Here is a 9215-nt window from a genome sequence, read left to right as displayed (position 1 = left end):
AGGCAGGGGAAGAAGAGGGGGCGATTGGATCGGGTGGCTATGGAGAAGGAGAGATGGGAGACCTCGCAGACAGAGGAGGGACATGCGGCGAGGCGACAAACCTGGAAGGAGGTTGACTCGAGCATATTGCTCCTGTTTGAGCCGGTTTGACCATGCATGGATGGAAGGAGCAGAAGAGAGCAAACTGAAGAAACTCCCCACTTCTTCCATTGGTGTGGTTGCTCTCCACAAGCAAGAACTTTGTATCCTCTGCACACCTCCGGTGACGGGTTGCTTTTTTTTAGAAAAGGAGGACCCCCGGCCTCTGCATCTGGAACGATGTATGCAGCCATTTTATTAATTATTCACACAAGACCTTACAAAGTCATACAACAGTAAGACGAAAGCCACCGTCTAGGCAACATCTGTTGCTACTCCTATCCAGTTGATGAAAGAATGCTGATAGTCTGGGCCTAATACCAAACAGATCTCACAGCCAAACCTAACATCTAAGACCTGAGGTCCCAACCGGGATGCCTGCCGGGTATGGGGCACCCAGCAGTCCGGCGCACTCCTCAACCAGGACGTCTGCCGGGTATGAGGTCGCCGCAGTCACCTGCCATCAATCCATCTTTAGTGTTGTGCCTGTACTCTGCATCTACCTTGTCCGGTCTAGCTACCGTCGACACCACCTTGACGCCAGACAGCGCCACCTCCCTGCGCGCGTCCATCGTCACGCATCTGTCGGCAAGACCCCGCTGCGCCACGCTGCCGAGACCAGTTGCCGATGACACGATAGATACCACACCGCTCCACCACCTGTCCACCCAAGTCGATACCTGCTCCAAGACGACGCCTCCAGCAAGGAGCGCGACGCCTGACGTCACCATCGTCCGATCCGTGGAAACAGATCTAGGGTTTCCCCCAGAGCAGGCCGAAAGGAGCAACGCGACTTGCTATGACGATGCCTTCGACAAGGTAACGACGCCTAAAGATGCCGCCATCGTCCGCCATGGCCATAGTCAAGGCTCGGTATTCACCAGTAGTCTTGTCACTTCAAACTTGCCACCGACAGATCTGAAGGCATATCCACCGCCGCCTCATGGCCGGCCACCACCAACACGCAAGCACACAGCAGGAGGCGACCGCCGCCGCCACGCCGCCGGACGGGCTGAACCCGGCCTGGATGCCCTACCCAGGGCCCTAGATCAGGGAAGGATCCCCAAATCCTAAGCCGCCCAGCAGGGACCGCCCAGGCCACACCGGCACCACAGCGCCCGCCGCCAGGCCCTTCGGAGTGCGGTGCTTGGTCCAACCCGCAGCGGTGGCCGCCGCCGTCCACGGATCCTCTGCAACGCCGATTGCCTGCACGCCCGCGCCACCACAGGGGACAGATGCCCCGCCACCACCTTCCTCAGGGTCAACCTGGCCTTTGCCAGGGAGTCCCTTCCGGCGGCGGCGAGACTAGGAGGTGCGGAGGAGGAGTCGCGGCGGCTGGGCTGTTTCTCCCCCCGAGCCGCTAGAGAGACGACGCGGGGGTCACCGAAGATAAAATGATTACCTTTTAAAAACGGGAGAGATTTTCACTTCCCGGCACTGCACCAACCAGGGATGCATACAGCCATTTTATTATGAGTATCAAGATAAACATGGTCCTCGGAATCTCGGGTGACGGGTTGTGACTATTGGATATTCAGAGCCCACCAATTTCCTAGAAAATCCCCACAATTTCCGTCGTTTCTCACTGATGAGTGCTCCGATTGTGGTGGTGGTGCTACTCCAACCTCGATTTCTCTCGATCTGGAGTGCAAGCTGTGTTGGGTGACGTGGGTCGGACGATGGATGGTGTGGCAGCAGCGGGAGCGATCAAGCCGGCCGAGGGTTCCACGGCTGTTGCTGTAGTTTGTGAGGACGCGGGCAATGCACGCTAGGTCCTCGACACATCGACCAGGCATCGTCCCTGCGGGCGCAATCACCCCCGCGGCAATGTTCCACACCGGGACCGACTCTTGGCTCAGGTGGGAATGGCACGAATGTGCATGCAGGTTGTTGGACCCGAGTCGCTCGCCAGCTGTTCGATACAATGCCTGGGCGGCGAGCGGCAACCACCTTCACATCTCTTGGCGTCACAGTGACCCGACTCCCGAGTCGCTTCTCCCTCAGGTGTTTGATTGATGCCTACGGCGCAGGCATTATATTTGAAAGGAGGTGGAGGTGGTGCAGCGAGTTCCGAGTTCCGAGTGTGGCAGGAGGCAGCATATGCTCCAAATGCTTTTCAAGGCCAGTGTATATTTGATAGCCGCTGTCATCTTGACATCCAACACGCATGGTCGACCATCATTCCCAACACCTCCACAGCATGGGCGAGTAGCATGGCATCACCTCCTGCCGCCACAGCCACGTCGATAGTCAGGCTAGGCCAAGTTCGTTGCCCCCGACGACCAAGCCTTCACCACCCACGGTTGCTCTGGACGACCGTGTCGCTGCTCTTCATGTTCTGCCCGCCCTCACAAACCCGCCACGCCCACAAGATGTTCGACACTGGGCGTGGACGTCACCGTTGCAGCGACCACATGATGTTTGATGACATGCCAGTATGGGAATTGAAGCCCCTAGTTAATTCCGAGTCACAAGATACATACAAGCAGCGGCTCATGAGGTGTGAGGCAAGATTGGGTGCTCATTCTATGTCGTCGCCTCGGCGCAGTCCAACATCTCCAAAGACAAAAGGTCCCTCCCCCTCTCTCCCGTCCTTGCTTAATCTGCTCCTCCTTCTGATCCAGTCTCCCCGCCCTGTGTAGTTGCGTTAGTCCTTCAATTCAGCCTAGCTAGCCGTGAGTTTGCCTATTTGGGATTATTTGTTTGTTATACAACTGAAAGCACTGCACACTGCTGATTTTGAATCCACTAGCTTGTACTGAATGGCTCTCATCTCCTACATAAATGTGTGCCTATGTTGCTGAGATTAGATCTTACCGCTTGCTTGCCAAGTTACTGCCATAGTAATTCGTTTGATTGTTGGTATTTGCTCATGATACCATACAAATTATTTTTTTCTTTCGCCGAGACTTCATTGCACTGCTGGGATCGCATGGCTTATTTGACAGGGATTCAGAGAAGCCTCTCAGTTGATGCAATTACAGTAGCTGTACAAGCTCTGTTATGGTGTTTGCAAATTATTTTACTTTTCCGCCCCTGTAGAAATTACATTGGACAAACTACATAATGCTCCTAGGTAATGTATTGAGAATTACGGCTATTGGCTATACTCCTGGTCCAGGTGTAGAAAAATGGAAACCCATTATATTGATGATACCATAAGCTCGCTATATTGATGATACCAATCCGTATTGGTTATCGATAGAGCCAAGAACAAGCACCTTACTCGGTTTAATATCTGAATACAACTTAACTTTAGTTCCATTTTCTTTCTCAACATTTCATGTAAATAGGCTTGTACCACTTTTCTATACTTTTATAATGTACTGTACTACAGTACCTTCATCGATATTTTTCCCCGTTACAAAGTAGTGTTCTTCTTCCGTGCTTGTTCTTCCTATGGTGGCACGATGAACTCATTTGATTGTTTCCATAGCCAAAATTGTACAGGAACGCAATGCTACTGTCCATATAAAAATGCTAAACAAGATCAATTGATTGGTACCACTGAACAAATGGTACTGCAGTTTCTTGGCATGTGAACATACCTATAACTAGATATACTTGAGATACTGCTACTTCAACTTGATGAGAGATACAATTACAAAATCAGGAACCAGAAAGAGTACAATGAGGGCAATAGATAGCCAAAGATACAACAAATTAAGCAGTCATGAACATGTACTGCACACTTAAACATCAATGGTAGTAGCACTATCAGTGATGTCGTCGGACCTACCGACTATGCCGAGGTGGGTGACCAAAGCCCAGACGAGAGTTATCAGCTCGCCGCCACGGGCGATCGCCTCCAAATGCCCATCGATGTTGTGTGACGGGGCGACATACAGGATCATCTCTGACCAAAAGACTGCGAGGGCCTTCCACGCCATCTCCTCTCCTTCTTCTTCAGTTAGCCCAACCAACCGCTCCGCAAGCCTCGTGCCATCCAAGAGCACCTCATGTTTACCCTCTACACACAGCAACTCAATCAACCAGTTCTGGCACTCCAGCTCAGATGTCATCGACTGCCTAATTTTTTTGCCAACGAGTACACGCTTGGCATCTTTCTTGATGGCCTTGTATAGGCTCTTGCACCATTCATCATCTTCAGGAAGTAGCTCAGGACAGTGTGCCACCAGGTAGGCGCAATACTGCGATATGTGATTGGCAGCAGACATATGGTCAGAGTTGGATGGAGGTTGATGCGGTCGCGACCTTGCTCCGAGGATTGCCGTGGCAATGTGACATACAAGCATGATCTCGGTTGTACCTCTTTCCCCAAATGTCCAAATTATCTTGTTGTCGTCTTGCAGATGTAGGATCCTTTGGAAAGATGGCACATGACCACTGATTTGTCCTCTCTTGTAGCTGTTTCTCAGTGCACCAACGATAGCAGATTTCACTGCACTTGGTGTCTTCTAATGTTGGCCTGCTAGATGAAGACGCTGAAGAAGAGCCATTGGAGTTTTCCTTGGGTGGAGCGCCAAAATTGAGGACTGACTCATTTTGTCCTCCGAATTCCTTGTGAACTTGCCTTTGATCCATAGCACACAACTAACACATCTCTGCATGGTAGCAGATTGTCGCCTAGAACCATGCTTCACATATTGACATACCAAGGCTACTATAGTCCAGTTAGAGCAAATGTATGATGCTATGTCCCTAACCTCATTAAGCATAACTAATGCAGCAAGTATATACAATGGCATGATATCGAAGTACAGAGTTCCAAAAGATATTATTGAACTTCCTCCTAGTGTGCTCAAACTTCTTGAAGTGTCCGAAGAAATCTCGATACAGGAGATATAACAATTAATCTGCCCTTCCGGGTGACTGGTCAAGTTGACCAGGGGAATGGCAACACCAATCGTTATATCTTTCAAGACAACTAAGCTGTAACATATGCTCAGTATTGAAATGAATATGCTCACAATTGGCAGCCAACTTCTTGAATATGTGATTGGATGGGGTGAATAATAATAATCATGAAGAAAAGAAAGCTCATGTGCAATTGCCGCAAATACTCTCTCATCATCATTATCTTCAAGCAACATTTGTCGCAAGAAGTTACTGCCCTTGATGAAACCAACCTCAGTAATTGTGTACCTTGCAATTCGACACCGTAGCAGTTTAAATAATGCGAATGAAAAGCATAGTTCTTTTAGCTCTAGTGACTTTGACCTCAAAAGTGTGTCATTCAACTGCCAGACTTTATCAAAGGTCACTAATCCCTTGCTGTTCATATCACCTGTCACTCTGCTGGATATCCACTTGAATTTGTAGCCACAAGGCTTCTCCTGCACCTGCATGTTGTGCTCACCAGTAACTATAAGTGGAGGAGGTATATGCTCACTTTCTGACATAACAATATGGCCTCCATCCTGTAGCTGCTCCATGTATCCAACAATAAGACGAGGATTGCGCCCAAAGGCTAATGATTTTCTAGCAATGCACCATGCATAATACTTCAGAAGTAATTTGACAAATATAAAACCAACTGCCCCAAGAAGCAATAAGTTGCCGAAACTTTTGAGAACAAACATTTTGGAGGTGTATATCCCTAGGTAGCAAGTCCATAATGCTTGAATAAGTAGCGTCATATTGGGATGAATGCTTCGACCTTCCCTAGCATCAGCTGCCACTAGTGCAGTGGTATTGATACCAATAATCAAGACAAAACCCGTCCATATAAGGATGAAGATTATGTGTAATCCTGTATAACATTCCCCTTTTATGAGCAACTCACCATAGTGTAGTATGCTGGTCAACTTGCCAATGCCTAAACCGCTGGAAGAGACAATATAAGAGACAATGGGCAAGAACAATATGGTGGCAGCCAGGAAGAGGAAACGGATCAGTGGATTGTGCCGGTAGCGATGGCCATAGGCGCCTATACCGACCATGAACCCCATCAAGATGGCGTTAACCACTATGAGAGCATTGACTCGCGTGATTGGCCCTCTTAGCCCTATGTTCTCATTGAAGTAGTCCAATGCATCATTGGAGCAGGTTTGGTTTAGATTAGACATGTTGGACACGCGAGGTACCTGAATGTCAAATTTGAACATAATTAGTACGAGTTTTTTTTTTTGAGAATTTGAATGAGTTCTGTTTTTGTTTTTGTTTTGTGAAATAGCATGACGTACAATAAATCATAAAGATTCTACCTAAGGAAAACAAGCAATAACCACTATCGATAATACCTAAGAAAACAGATCTAGGATGACTATACAGGAAGAAAATACAGAAATAATGAAATAGTCAACTACCAGTTGCATGTGATTTATTGTACTTTTTTTCTTTTGAGATAGCTCACAACTCATGCTGAATGGTTGATTTATTGTACTTAGATCCGGTGTGAGCATGGATATAAATCATCAAATATTCTACGAGCAGGTGCATGACTATGGCTGAGACTCGCCTCCTACAATACAACATGGACAGTGCACTTCATATATACGAACCCTTATATATATCCTAAAGGAATTTACCTTGTGCTAATAGCTAGGTTTGCGATCAAAGCGGAGACGTATCCCCCCTGGAGCTGGTCTAGCTTCGCTTAAACCTGAAACAGGCACACACGAACGGTTAGCTAATTAAGCACTTGTTTCTGATCTTGATAGACGAAATGCACAGTTAAAGATTATACTAGTTGCGTACGTACCGTCCGCAGAATGAGAAGAAACAAGTGTGCGCCCACCACAGGTTACTCTAGCTTTGGAGGACGAACGATTGTGCTGCAGGAGATGGGGTTGTAGCCTTGTAGATGAGCGAGACAACTCGCAGTGCAGTGCGGGTTTTATAGGAGTTAACTAACTAAAGCCATGGTGAAGACAGTAAATGCGGGGGAGTTACTACTCCCTATGAGCTAGCTGGCTCACCGAATTGTTTTTCTGACACCGGCTGTTGATGCTAGGGTTTCTTACCTATACAGTAGGGGCTAACTAAGCCACGGTGAAGACGGTAAATGCGGAGGCAATTACTAGCTGGCCTACACATGTGATGCGAGTTCTTCTCCCTATGTGCTAGCTGATTAACAGCTGGATTGTTTCTCTGACCCCGGCTGTTGTCAATGTGGTCGTGTTAATAGGAAATGGCACTCACATCACATGCAAATGCAACCACATCGGGACAAGACTAGATGTATATTGCGGAAAAGACACTCACATGCATATGCAAATGTAGCTATGTCACAAAAATCAAAGCAGTCAATACTAGATATATAACGCGACCTCAATAGCAACAGCCGGGGTCAGAAAAACAACTCAGTTAGTCAGCTGGTGTATAGGGAGAAGACACTCACTCACATGCAGGTCAACTAGTTGCCTCCAGTAGCCGATTTGACCTCTCGAAATTATTTACTTAATTAGTAAGAATCTGCTTTGGCAGCCCAAAGTTTCACTTTCTTTATACCATGACACTGGAAAACGTTTTTGTAGTAAAGATATTGGGAATATAGTTCTCATAGTTGCTCTGTAATTTGGTAGACTGTTTTCCTTTTTGCAAGTATTTGATATCAAGTCTTGCATAAAACAGCAATCATGTTTGAAAAGTATATATCAAAGCGTGCCAACAAAGTTCTTAGGCTAATTTTTATTTGTTGACACAAATTTGGACGATCTTTGAAGCAAGAACAAAATAATAGGGAATTTGGAATTATTCCAACTGCATGTAGGCTAAATAAACCGGCACTTGCAAATAAATCTGCAGCAGCTACATCGAGACAAAACTAGATATTAACACACTCACATGCACTTGCAAATGCAGCCATATCACAAAGTCAAAGAAGGCAATTAAGAACGTGGTGGCCAGCAGTGGGAGCCTACTGAAATAAACTTATATGGTCCGATCCCCTCTCTACTTCTTTAAACAATGTTCAAATGATACAAAGTATGCTTAGTTATTCGTTTCATAGAAATAAGGTCTGGAATATTTTCCTGCAAAAAAAAGGTCTGTAACATAAATATTTGGATGAAGCTTTCACTGGTGCTCCGTGCACTGATCATCCGACAAGCGAGGCAATGGCAGCCACGGCACGCGGTGGCTGGCTTTGCTCAAGCAAACTATCTTCCCAATTAACCTTTTGTGCCCTGTGTTTTTGAAGCTATCCAGAATTTGATTTCTTTGACAGTATACATGTCATGTGTTTGATGCAATGCACAAGAGGAACCATTGTGCTCAACGGTCTTTATTCTCTATGTGCGAAGAGCCGAGGAGTACATCATGGACTCAGTACATCATATGCCATTAACCTCCATAGTCCATTGATGTAACGGATGTTCATATCAACTTACCATACCATTTATGTTTCAGGTACAATGTGTTGGCTCAAGAGCTGCCGGAGTTGTTCGCTTCTTAATATTTGGACAGTTGAATTCGGGAATATATGAGACATGCATTTGAATTAAGAGATGGAGAATCTGATTATATCTTGCAAAAGGTGCTCCGGTAGGGGAAACTGCTACTTTTGACAATAAAATAGATGCCATCATATCAGTGTATTGTTAGCCAGAAATTTCTCGAGCTTATAATTTCTGGACATTTAAGTATTCAATTTGTGTAAATGGTGCTAGATTCAGAGCTTAGAGTGGTAAGTGTATTATTACCCTGCATTTTTGCTTGGTCATATAGGTTATAGAAGTATCAGATTCGACTATAAAGTTGTGCACAGTTCACTTATAACATATATTTTACTGTCCTTAATGACCAGGCAAATAACATAAATGTTATTGGGCTGCAGGCATCCTCCTTCTGCTGCAATGATGCATAGTGCATTATGATTTCAAAATATTCCTTTTACACCGATCCCCTGAAGTTAAACATGAATGCAGACATGAAGTATTATTGTGAAAGTACTACAAAAGAAGTATTTTTAGGTGGTTTAGAAACTTTTGTCAGAAGTTTCCTACGTAGTGTGTTCAAGTTATAAAGTAAAATCAATACCTTTTGGTGGATTGCCTTTTTTTCACTATTCATGTTATTAGCCTAATTATGTCTCTTATTTTTTAAATAATATCATCAAAATCCCTTCTAATTTTACAAGGTTACATAAATTCAGTATTTAGTTGGACAGATTA

This window comes from Triticum dicoccoides, chromosome 6B, assembly GCF_002162155.2.
Source record: "Triticum dicoccoides isolate Atlit2015 ecotype Zavitan chromosome 6B, WEW_v2.0, whole genome shotgun sequence".
Taxonomy (NCBI): Eukaryota; Viridiplantae; Streptophyta; class Magnoliopsida; order Poales; family Poaceae; genus Triticum; species Triticum dicoccoides.
This window is presented reverse-complemented; position numbering follows the sequence as displayed.